Source organism: Elephantulus edwardii, unplaced genomic scaffold (genome assembly GCF_000299155.1).
Source record: "Elephantulus edwardii isolate Elephantulus edwardi_28Jun2011 unplaced genomic scaffold, EleEdw1.0 scaffold00104, whole genome shotgun sequence".
NCBI classification, from domain to species: Eukaryota; Metazoa; Chordata; class Mammalia; order Macroscelidea; family Macroscelididae; genus Elephantulus; species Elephantulus edwardii.
The window spans coordinates 5,277,118-5,290,189 of NW_006399854.1; positions in this window are offsets into that span (position 1 = coordinate 5,277,118).

A 13,072-nucleotide genomic window follows, 5' to 3' on the forward strand; every position below is an offset into this window, starting at 1 on the left:
CGCGCCGGGCCTGCTGAGGAGCGCGCGCCCGGCCGGGCTCGGCGCCGGTACCCCAGCCGCCGGCAGCTGCCGGGCATCTGCACGCCGGACCATGGCTACCGACAGTAAGTGCGCGCCAGCGCGAGGCCGGGGGTGGGCAGGCCACGCGGCCCGGGGTTGGGATGCACCGGCTTTCAGACGCCCGCCTTTGTGCCGGCTGGCTCGCAGGTGCGGCTGGAGTGCCCCTGGCTCTAAGGTGGGGCCCTTGTCCCTCTGCCCACCACCACCCTGTGCTGCCCGGCGGGACGGGAGAGGCGCAAGTAGCCCTTGGCAGCCTGGTCCGGGAGGGATGTGCCGAAGAACGGGCGGCGGAGTGTGAACGCCGTAGGGCAGCGGGGCCTGGCTTGACAGCTCTTCGGGGGCAGTGCCTCCAGGGCCGAGATGGCCATGAGAGAGCCCCGGCCACCAAGACGTTGTGCACGCAAGGTTCTCTTCGAGTTCTGGAGGGGGCTTGCCCTCCAGCCTTCTGCGGGCAGAGGTGTCTTGCACTGTGCTCTGCTCTGCTGTCGAATGACCCTGCTGGGACCATGTTCCCAGAGGACAGCAGAGCGCTTGGCCACAGAAGGCATCTGGCTCCTGTGGACAGTGAACGAGATGGAGCGTGTAGAAATGGCACAGTGAAACCACTGAATGGAGACACTGGATGGCTAGCAGAGTTGGCCTGCTTTTCTGGCATCTTGGCACCACTGCTTACCGTGGTTTTGGAAACATCTTTGAAAGCTTGTTAAGTTTGATGTATCTAAAGTGAGATGTATACTAGAGAAGCTTCAAAGGGTGTTCAGAGTCAAACCAAGTCACACTTGGCGCGTGCTCAGAGAACGGTAGGGACTTAATGTTGGAGTGAATGAATGGATGGTGCACTGGTTAGAGAGGCCTTTTGCTGGTGGTAGGTGCGGTCTAGTCGGTTAATTTCCAGTATGGCATTGCTCCTACAGGGTTTTGAAAAATTCTCTGTTAAGCTTGACCAACTCCAGAGTCTAAAAATTCAGTTGCCATTGAGTCAGGACCAACTCAGCGTGTGGCTTAGTTGTGATCATTACAGGAGCAGTTTCCTGGGCCTTTCAGTGGTAGACATTTTTTGAGATGTGAGAAAGGCAAAGTTGGGGACATGTGAACAAAATTCCTGCAATAATTATAATTTTTTAAGGCAACTCTTCTCTCCCACCCCCCACCTTTGCTATCACTTTTATTGTGTGGAAATACCAACATTCCCTCCATGAAAATTATTAATAATAATAATAATAACAATTATAGATCAGTTGTTAATAATAAAACGAGCTAATATGGGCCAAGTTCTACTCTTATCCCTTTCTCAGCTAGAAAAACTTTAGTCTGGTTGATTTCCCCCCCCAATAAAATAAATTATAGATTTATATTTTACTAACAATAACTTGCTTAAGAGAAGGGCAAAAATATTTTATCTTCTTATCTTTCTGAAGAAAAACAAAGATAAGGGACTAGAGATAATCTAGGTTAATTTGTGCACCACACAGATAAAGTGTGACAGTGTTCTTTTATCTAGGTGCTTATATTTTGGTTTAAAAAAAATGAATGTTTGATATCCAAAAAAAAAAAATGATGATGCTTCTCTCCCAGTTTTTTTAGATAAATGTTTCTTCTATTTTTCTTTACCTGCTATTATTTAACCCTGACTGAAGGATCAAACTTTATCCCATTAACTTTATGGAAAAACAATTCATTATGGTGTCTGACCAGAGAGCTCTTGAATTTTAGGAACTATTTAAATTATGTTCATTCTAACTTGGCATGGGCTGGAATATGGAAAAATTTCCAAAATATAAAGGATAATTTGTTTTGTTCTTATTTAAAAGTAGCACATGTCTTTATTATGGAACTTGCTCTGCATTTCTCAAGCTAAGAAAACTGAAAAACAAACTTAAAGTTGCAGTATTAAAAGATATTATGGGCAATATATGAATGGTCCAGAAAGAATTAAAAAAGAGATAGAATGGAGAGAATATAGAGAGTCGTTGTACCAAAAAGAACTGACTGATACTGAAAAATTCCAGGAAGTACCATGTGAGCCGGAGGCAATAGTGATGAAAGAGGAAGTGGAAGCTGAATTGAAGGCAAATAAGGCCCCAAGAATGAATGGGAAGCAAACTGACTTGTTTCAGTTAACAGATGCAGTCCTGGATATGCTCACCAGTCTACACCAGGAAATTTGGAGGAGAGCAGTCTGGCCAATGGATTGGTAGAGGTCGATATTTATTCTCATTCCTATTCCCAAGAAAGGTTATCCAATAGAATGTAGAAACTATTGAACAATAAAATTAATATCACTTGCAAAAGCAAAATACTGCTGAAGATCATTAAAAAAATGGCTAGAACAGCACATAGATGGTGAACTGCCAGATGTTTAAGGAAGGTTTAGAAGAGATCATGGTACCAGGGATGTCATTGCTGATGTCAGATGGATCCTGGCTAAAAGTAGAGAATACTAGAAGAATGTCTATTTGTGCTTTCTTGACTAGGCAAAGGCATTTGACTGTATGGATCATAACAAGTTATAACTGACATTGAGAAGAATGGCAATTTCAGAGCACTTGATGTCATCATGTGAAACCTATACCAGGAGACTGTTGTGTGAACAGAGCAAAGGAATAGGGAACACGACATGGTTTAAAATTAGGGAGTGTGTCAGGTTTATAGTCTATCTCCATACATATTCAATCTGTATGCTGAGCAAATTATTTGAGAAGGTGGTTTCTGTGAAGAGGACTGTGGCACCAGGATCAGAGGGAAACTCACCAATAACTTGTGTTATGCAGATGGCATACCTTGCTTTTTGAAAGTGAAGAGGACTTGAAGCACTTGTTGCAGAAGATCAATATAGATTGGATGCCAATGTCAAGAAAACAAAGGTTTTTACCTCTGGACAACATCATGGCAACATCATGATGGATGGAGAAAAGATTGAAAATGTCAACTACTTCATCTTACTTGGATTCACAGTTAACATCCTTGGTACCAGTGGTCAGGAAATCAGGAGACATATTGCATTGGGAAAGTCTGTAGTTGGGACCTCTCCAAATTATTGAGGAGTAATGATGTCAGTTTGAGGACCAAGGTGCATCTGATTGAGGCCCTGGTCTTTCAGATCGCTTGATGCACATTTGAGAGCTGGATGATGAATAAGGGTAACAGAAGAAGAATTGGTGTTAGAGAAGAGTCAAAAGACTGAAGTATGCCATGGAAAGGGTGCAGCTGGAGTGCTCATTGGAGGCAGGGATGATGAGGCTGTGCCTCACACATTTTGGGGATATTCTAGGAGGGGCTATTCCTTGGAGAGAGAAATGATGCTTGGAAAGGTAGAGGGTCGTGAAGGAGAGGAAGACCTTTGACCAGGTGTATTGACATGGTGACTGCTGCTATGGGCTCTACTGTGTCAGGAAGTGTGAGGATGGCACAGGATAGGACAGGGTTCAGATCTGTTGTTCCTAGGGTCACTATGAGTCATACTTGACTTGAAGTCACGTAATGACACAACAGCTATGGAGGCAAAGAGAAATATTCTTGGCCAAACCTTAAAAATGTCTTAAAGCTTAAGTCTCTGTAAACTTTCTTTTCTTTAAAATTAATTAAAAAAAAAATTTACTAAAGTTTGACCAAGCCCACAGTCTAAAGTCCAGTTCCATCGATTGAGTTTCAACTGAAAGCCCCCTCAGAGGTAAGGAGAGAACTCTGCTCCCTCCTTAGCGTTTTCAATGGCTCATTTTTTCTAAGTAGATAACCAGGTCTTTCTCTCGAGGTGCTTCTTGGTGGACTTAAACGTCAACCTTTATTAGTCCCAGCGAGGGTCTTAAATGACAATAACTAACAGTTTTTTGGAGGATTTTTTAATGTACTAGTCCAGTATAGCAATACTTGAGTAATAATATGAGGTACTCATCTATTGCTGCCGAGTAGATTCTGTCCCCTCAGGTTTCCAAAGCTGTAAGTATTTATGGAAGCAAACTGCCACGCCTTTTCTCCCATGGAGTAGGCTGGTGTGCTTGAACAGCTGACCTTTTGGCTGTCCTCTGAGTGTTTAACCACTGTGCCACCAGGACTCCTTTTAATCTAAGGCAAACAGGTACTAGTCTCAATCCATTTCCAGATTCTCTTCTATTTAGCCATCTAGGACCTGCAGATTCCAGGGCTTCTTTCCTACAGAGCTCTTCTTGGGTTAGCTGTAGCCCTGGCAGCATATTAGAATTACTTCAAGAACTTTTTAAAGTACTCTGACATCACTATTTTTAAACAGTAGTGGCTCTCAGACCTTAATGTACATTACCGTCATGTGGTGGGCTATTTAAACCTGGTGAGACCACTGCCATGGCTTCTGCTTTGTTAAGTCTGCATGGGAAGCTGAGAGTTTATTTATATCTCTAGCACTTCCTAGGTGATGTTAATCCTACTGTTGTGGACATGCAACGTGGATTACCAATTGAGCCTCTAGGTTGTGATGTTGAACTGTCAAAGAACAATCAAATCTCTCTGGGAGGAGGTGCAACCTTAGCGGCAAGGACAGAGAAACTTGGTCTCACATACTTTGGGTTTGTTGTTAGGAGAACCCAGTCCTTGGGAAAAGATATCATGTTGGGAAAGGCAGAGTGCTAGAGATAGAGAGGACGACCTTCAGTGACATGGACTGATACAGTGTCTCCAACAATGGTCTTGAGCTTGGCAGAGATTGGGAGGATGGTGCTGAATAGAACAAAGCTCCAATCTGTTGTTCATAGAGCTGCTGCAGGGTTTATGTGATTAATGTGGCTTATATGAGGTTATGTCGCCTAAAAAACAACAAAACCACATTTTAAAAAAATGTGGTTCTAGTATGTAGCTAGTGTTGAGAACCACTGAATTATGGTGATGCACTTTTGGGAAAAATATTTTTGCGTTCTCTACTACTGAGACCTGTGTACCTTTTGCCAGTTGTTGCTTTGTGCCATCATTGCATTGACCGCGACTCGTAGTGGACCCATGAACAACTGCTCCGAACCGTGCCTTATCCTGGACCAACCTCACCATCTCTGACATGCCTGACCCCATTGCCACAGTCACTGTGTCAATTCATTTTGTTGAGGGGCCTCCTCTCATGGATTGGCCTTCCACCCTTCCAAGCCTGATGTCCTTCTCCAAGAACTGGTCCTTCTTGACAACATGGCCATAGTATGTGTGATGGAGTCTCACCATCCTTGTTTCCAGGTTGTACCATTATGTTACTTCATAGAGTCCTAGGGATCTCATATTTTGCTTTCTGTCCCTCTTATCGTCTAACAGGCAATAGCCAGGTAGGAGCTTGTGGGGTGGTCAGGTCTTCAGCAGGCCTGTCATTGAGCAGCTAGCACATGTCATATGCTTGATAAAACATATCATACTTGGCCTCAGTGCTGCCTTAGGGCTGGGGCTGGGAGCTTTGCTCATTTTTTTCTCCCTCAAAAAATTTCCCCTTGAGAGAAAAATTTACTCTAAAGCCAGGTAAAATTCGAACACTCTATTCTAGTAGCTTCTGGAAAGATTCCAGAAATCTGTTGTTTATGGATGTGATATTTAAGGTATTTAAGTAGAGATATTTTAAAAATACTCGGGTGGCAGCTTGTAGTGATTACAAAGAAGAATGTGGCACATAGGGGGTGGAAGTAAGTCCTCATATCCAGGAAGCATGCTGTCTAGGACACATTCTACAGAAGACACAGAAAAATCAAGAATATCTCTGTGGTTTTTGGTGAAATGGTAAGAAACTTTGTCATCTTCAACCTAAATTTCTCTTGGTCTCCTAGATACCTTTATTTAGATAACATAGGCTTATGTTGTTTTTAAAAAGTTGGGGGGGGGAAGTGGAGGGCAACTGCAAGAGAAAAATGACAAAAGTCTAGAAGACACTACCCCTGAGATTCCATCAGGGTGAGCAGCACTGGTTTGTTACATAAGGTGGTGGGACATGGATATTTGCACTGTGTTTCTTGATTTCGTTCGTCACAAGGATTCCAGATAATTCTGTATTTTGAAAAGTAGCGAAATAGTTTTTTTCTCTCTTCCATTTATGGAATTGGTGATGTTATTAATACTTCTCTTTGTGTAGCTTTATTTTTGAAGTCATTTTAGTCTGTTTATAACAGTAATTTCTCTGGAATAGCCTGGCATGCTCAGGCAATGCTGGAAATATTTAATATTCCCTAGAAGGTTTAGACAGTTCTCCAAACTGGGTCTTTGGGGCTGTTGTTGATGAGCACCTATCATTAAAAAGGAAATATTTTGTCCCCATCTGATCGCACTTGGACTAGTGACTGATCTTATGGTTTTGGGTAGTTCCGCCCCCCCCCCCCCCCCCCCCCCGCCCCCCGGTTCATCTATAAAATGATTATGACTCCCTGACAGGCAACCTCAGCCCCTGGTCATTCCTTTCTATCTACTGTGCTACTTACTTAACCAGAAAACATTTTTTTCCTTTCTGTCCAGCTATCCCATAAAGCAGTCTTCACTCTGTGCCCAGTTCTTGGGAAAGAGAAGGGAGTGAATGGGAGGAAAACAAAACACAAATCTACAGCTGTAACAAGGTTAGAGACCTTTGGTCAAGAGCTATGTGAGGTGTCAGAGATTTAGAATGTTTAGAAAACTGCTTGTGTTTGACTGGAAATGGATTCAAATTCTTGAGTAAAGCTATTTCAAATCAAAGATGCAATATTGTTGTTGTTATGCACCATCAGGTCAGAACTAATTCATAGTAGAGTCTCCACTCAAAGGCTGTAAATCACAAAGAAGGAGATTGCCCATATTTTTTCCTCAGAACAGCTGGTAGATTTTAGCCATGTGCCTTCAGGTTGACAGTTCAAATCCTTTCTCTCTAGGCCACCAGGGAATAACTAGTGAACTATATGTGAATCTATAAGAATAGAAAATTGTGACCTTTCAACTATCATAAAATAATTGGTTCACGTTAGGATAGTCAGCATTTTAAGCTATTGTATGAAAATTTGGAGAATTTTTAATTCTCAAAGAATTTCTTCACAAAGAATTTTTTAATTATTAATTGCAAAGGGAGACTTGGTGATTTTATAGGGAAGAAATGTGGCTATCTGAACTAAATAAAGTTAAAACCACAAAGAAATGGCCAAATTGGTATCCTCTCTCTTGAGATGGCACACTGAAAAAAGACATGAAGCTACTTATTCTCCCCAAATGTACAACTATTTCTGATTGTTATTGTATTCCTCCAAAAGACACATTAAAGTCCTAACTTCTGGTTCCTGTAGTTAAGCCATCGTTTGGAAGTAGCCTCTGAAGATCAGTTAGCATGAAGTCAAACAGGAGTAAAGGAGATCCCTAATGCAGTGTGAGTGTTGTCCTGTACAAGAGGAAAGACACAGGAAAGATAAGCAGATGAATGATAGACAGAGGGACCTAAGTGCCCAGAATGCTGGGGCTGAAAATCAAGAGGGACAGAAAAATATCTTCCCTAGAGACTGGAGGGAGAGCATATCCTGGCTGACATATTGACATCTACCCTCTAGTCTGTGAGACAATACATTTCTATTCTTAGGCCATGAGTTTGTGGTCTTTTGTTACAACAGCTGCAGGAAATAAATACATTAATCACAAGGAAATATGAGACAAAGCCAAACTGAGAGATATTCTATAAAAAAATCAATGCCATGAGAAATGGCTTAGAGTAACTCTTCTAGATTGAAGGAGATTAAAGAGACCTGACCACTAAATAGAATGGATGGTTTTGCATTTAAACTTAGATCAAGGGCAAAACATTATACAAGTGGTTTAATTGCGATAACGGGTGATATTTGACTACATATTGTAAATTAGATAATAGCTTGTATAAAAAGCTAACCTTCCTAAATTTGATACTTATACTATACGTGGTTTGAAAGGAATGTCATTCTTCTTACAGAAATTGTGCTGGAGAATATGACTGAGATATTGAGGAGTAGGGTCTGCTGCCTGCAATGAAATCACAAATGGTTTGTGGGAAAGTGTGTGTGTGTGTGTGTGTGTGTGTGCGCGCGCAGATACATGTGAATATGAGCTCAATACGAGGAACAAAGATGTGACAGACTACTACCATTTGATGTGTCTAGTTTTTTGTACTATTAGTGCAACTCATTTGTAAATTTGAAAAAGAAAAAAATCCTATACATCAGAACACAGATCTATGTATTCCATCAATATATTCTCAGTGTTAGATTCTAATACTATTTCTTAAGTCTACTTTTTGAAAGAAGTAACTTACCCATTCTTGTTTGAGATGATAACTAACACAGTGTATTTTAGAAATTTCAAATGCACACACAAGAAAGAATAATATCGTGGGCCATGATACCTGTAACACCCAATTTTAACATTTTATTAAATCTATTTTTTTTAATCTATTGCTCACTTACTCCTACTTTGGAGGATAATTTTTAATGTATTGTTCATTTACTCTTACTTTGGAGGATTAAAAACAAAAATCTAAGATATCTTGCAGTTTCAACCACTGATGCTTTGGTGTGCTTCTGTGCACGCCCTCTCCTCTTAACTCCCATGATATTATTACACTTAAGGAAAACAATTCTGTAAGTCTGACAGCACTTAAGCATTGTTAACGTTAGAGAACAGGACCACGAGTACTAAGAAACACATTGATTTGACATGCATGGGGTGTGCACTTGTTTTAAGTTTGAAAAGCTGACTAAGCCTGGTAATTATAAATGATATAAAATAAAAGGTCTGAAAAATTGCTTGTTCTTACTTTGCTTTCCAAACTCCTCCTCCTGTTTTTAAAACAAAGCAGAAATTCTAGAAAGAAACATAATGATGGGTTTGGAGAGAATATACTAGACTGATTTACTCTTTTAATGTTATCCTGATGAAACTTATTTTTTCTGTAATTTGTTGTTGAGAATATATACAGCAGAACTTGCAACAATTCAACAATTTCTGTAATTCAGTGACATTTATTACATTTGGTAAGTTGTGCAAACATTCTCACCTTTCTTTTCCATAATATTACTCTCCCTTAACATAAACTCACTGCCACTTAAGTTTCTTATTTAATATTTTCCATTTGATCTCATAAAGATAGTTCTTTTTTTCCCTCCCTACTCTTAAAAGAACACAGTGCTCAAGACAGATGAGGAAACATTTTTGAAAGTAAGAATAACTATTTGGTTAAAATGCCACATTTTCATTTCAGCATGGCATTTTTGAATTGGTAAGTCATGTGAAGCTTTTTCATATCCAATTTAAAAAATAGGGGTCGTGATACTAGGGATATTGTTGCTGATGTTAGATGGATCTTGGCTGAAAGCAGAGAATACCAGAAGCATGGCTGTGTTTCATTGATTATGCAAAAGCATTTGACTGTGTGGATCATAACAAACTGTGGCTGACTCTGAGAAGAATGGGAATCCCAGAACATTTAATCGTGCTAATGCGAAACCTATACTTGGACCAAGAGGCAGTCGTCAGAACAGAGCAGGGCAACACTGCATGGTTCAAAATTGGGAAGGGTGTATGCCAGGGATACATCCTGTCTCCATACCTTTTCAACATGTATGCAGAGCAGATTGTCCGAGAGGGTGGGCTCTGTGAGGAGAATTGTGGCATCAGGATTGGTGGAAGATCTATTAACAATCTGTGTTATGCAGATGACACAACCCTGCTTGCTGAAACTGAGGAGGACGTTATGCATTTGCTGCGAAGGGTCAAGGACTGCAGCCTTCAGTATGGACTGAGGCTCAATGTCAAGAAGACAAAGATTCTCACCACTGGACCAATTGGCAGCGTCAGGATGGATGACGAAGAGATTGAGATTGTACACAGCTTCAGTTTGCTCGGCTCCACAGTCAACACTCTTGGCACCAGCAGTCAGGAAATCAAAAAGCGTATCGCGATGGGAAAGTCTGCTGTTAGGGACCTCTCTAAAGTACTCAGGAGCAACAGTGTCTCTCTGGAGACTAAGGTGCACCTGATACAGGCCATGGTATTTGCAATCGCTTGTTATGCATCAGAGAGTTGGACAATGACTAGGGAGGACAGAAGGAGAGTGGATGCTTTTGAGCTGTGGTGCTGGAGAAGAGTACTGAATGTACTATGGACTGCCAGGAAAACAGATTCATCTTGGAGAGGATTAAACCAAGCTACTCCTTGGAGGCAAGGATTCTGGGGCTTTGTCTGACATATTTTGGACATGTTGCCAGGAGGGACGGGTCCTTGGAGAGGGACATCATGCTTGGGAGGGTGGAAGGACAGCGCAGGAGGGGAAGACCCTCTATGAGATGGATTGACTCGGTGACTGGGGTAATTGGGATGGGTGTGTCAGAGGCAGTGCGGTTGGCGCAGGATAGAGCAGGGTTTAGGGCTGTTGTGCATAGGGACGCTATGAGTCGCAAATGACTCAACGGCACATAACAACAACAACAACAATTTTAAAAATGTATTTTTACTCTGATTTTAATAAAAGTTGATAGAAAGATTGGGTTTTCATTCTTTCATTGTTGCACACTTTCCTCCCTCCCCAGTCCGCTTTGCAATGCACCTCTTGTTCCAGATTGTTATTGATGCCTAGACATCTATTCCTTTCAATCAGTTCTTCTCATCATCTGTTGCAAACTTGGTCTGCATTGTTTTTCAGTAGAAATGGGCTAGATCTCTTGGGTAGAGAGAAAGGAACTTTTCCCTGAAAAGGATTATCCTTTTAGGTCATTGAGAGAACATTTAGTAATTAAAGTTTCTTACTCAACAGTATAGATTAATTAAAAAAGGTGCCCATTATGCTATTTAACAGTGATTATCTGTGATGGAAAAACTCATTGACAGATCTTTCTAGCAGATTAGGGCGTTACCTGAAGCACATAATGCAAATATAATTTTTTATGCATAATTATCATCTTTCCATCAGGAATTATCCTCATCTGACTTGAGGCAGTTTGGATTTATAGATGTATAACAACCTTTTTAGAACAGACTTTCTTATTCCCAGAGTGCAATATTCTTGAGGGCTTTAATTTGAAGAGTGGAATAAGTCACATTTTTATAGTTTGCCTCACAATGGAATGAAGGTTAAGAGACATAAAACTTAATCTACCCTCTAAGAAAAGTCCCCCGGCTCATATACTTATTTCAAGAGAGCGCCATAAACATAATCTATTGCAAATCTCCATTAAGTGTTCAAGCGGCAAAGCTCAAAGCATTTTCAAAAGACTGATTTGTGCAGTGTTGAAAGGCAGTACAAGCTTAGTTGCAGAGATGTCGAAGTTTTGAACTCCTTCCTTCTCACTGCCTGAGTGATCCTGAGTGAATTGTTCAGCTTCCTTGAAGCTTCAGTTTCTTCTGCTTTAAGAAGTTGCAAAGTTTCTGGCACATAAAACAGAACAACAAAATCTAGTTTTTGGTGAGTCTGTTGTAAATCCTGTCAGCCTTTCCTGTGTTAGAGTAGAACTTGCTCTATAGAGTTTTCAAAGGCTTATTTTTGGTAAGTAGATCACACTGAATTTGTTCTGAGAAGCCTCTGAATGGGCTTGAACTTCCAGCCTGTTGCTAGCAGCCAAGTGCATTCTCTGTACCCCTGAGGAACTCTGCCTGGAATTACTGAATGCCTTTAAGTAGATTCTGACTATAATAATCTCATATGACTGAACAGACCTGCACTCAAGTTGATTCCAACTCATACTGGTCCTCATTGGGTTTCTGGGGCTGAGCATCACAAAGGGAAGATATTGACCATTTTTCTCTCAAGGAGTTGCTGGTGAATTTAAATGACCTGACACATGATTTAAATATGGAATTTTGCTTAGCAGCACTATAACCAATAGACCAGGCCACCAGAGCTCACTTTTTTTGGAAGCAAGAAAGTGCTTAACTGCTGTGCCATCAGGACTCCAGTAGGCATTAAAAAACTGACCCTTAATAAGACCTTCCCCATAGTATCAATTTCATTATACAGAAAAACCCCAATATTCAGAAATAGGGTACCCTAATTATTGATCTATTTTTCTTTATGTTGGTGTACCATTGAGTTGGAAATAACCCATGGTAGTAAATTGCATGGAAGGAGATTGCCTGTCTTTCTCTTGTGGAGCAGCCGGTGGATTGGAACCATGTACCTTTGATTTGGCTGCATATTTCCTAAACACTAAGCTACCAGACATTGTAGCTCTTAAGTATTCTGGTGAAATTCGTCTCTTGATTTCTTGGCTGCTGGTACCAAGAGTGTTGATTATGGAGCCAAGCAAATTAAAGCTGTTAATGGACTCAATCTCTTCATCATCCATAATGATGATGCCAATTAGCCCAGTGGTGAGAATCTTTGTTTTCTTGATGTTGAACTTCAATCCATATTGAAGGCTGCATTCCTTGACCTTCTGCAGCAAGCACTTCAAGTCCTCCCCAGTTTCAGCAAGCAGGGTTGTGTCATCTGCATAACGCAGGTTGTTGATGAATCTTCCTCCAATCCTGATGCCACATTCCTCCTCATAGAGCTTAGCCTCCGGGATGCTCTGTTCTGCATAAAGATTGAAATGGTATGGAGGCAGAATACAGCCCTGGTATACACCCTTCCTGATTTTGAACCATCTAGTTGTCTCCTTGCTCTGTTCTGATTAATGCCTCCTGGTTCAAGTATAGGTTTCACATAAGCACAATCAAATGTTCTGGTTCTTCTCAGAGACAGTCACAGTTTGCTGTGATCCACAAAGTCAAATGCCTTTGCATAGTCCTAAGATACACTTGATCCAGGCCATAGTCTTTGTAATTGCTTGCTATGCATCAGAGAGCTGGACAATGAGTCGGGATGACAGAAGAAGAATTGAGGCCTTTGAGCTGTGGTGCTGGAGAAGAGTATTGAATATACCATGAGCTGCTAGGAGAACAAACATGTTCATCTTAGAGAAGGTGAAACCAGGCTGCTCCTTGAAGGCAAGGATTCTGAAGCTTTGTCTGACATACTTTGGACATGTTACAAGGAGGGATTGGACCTTGGAGAGGGATATCATGCTTGGGAGAGTGGAGGGACAGTGCAGGAGAGGAAGACCCT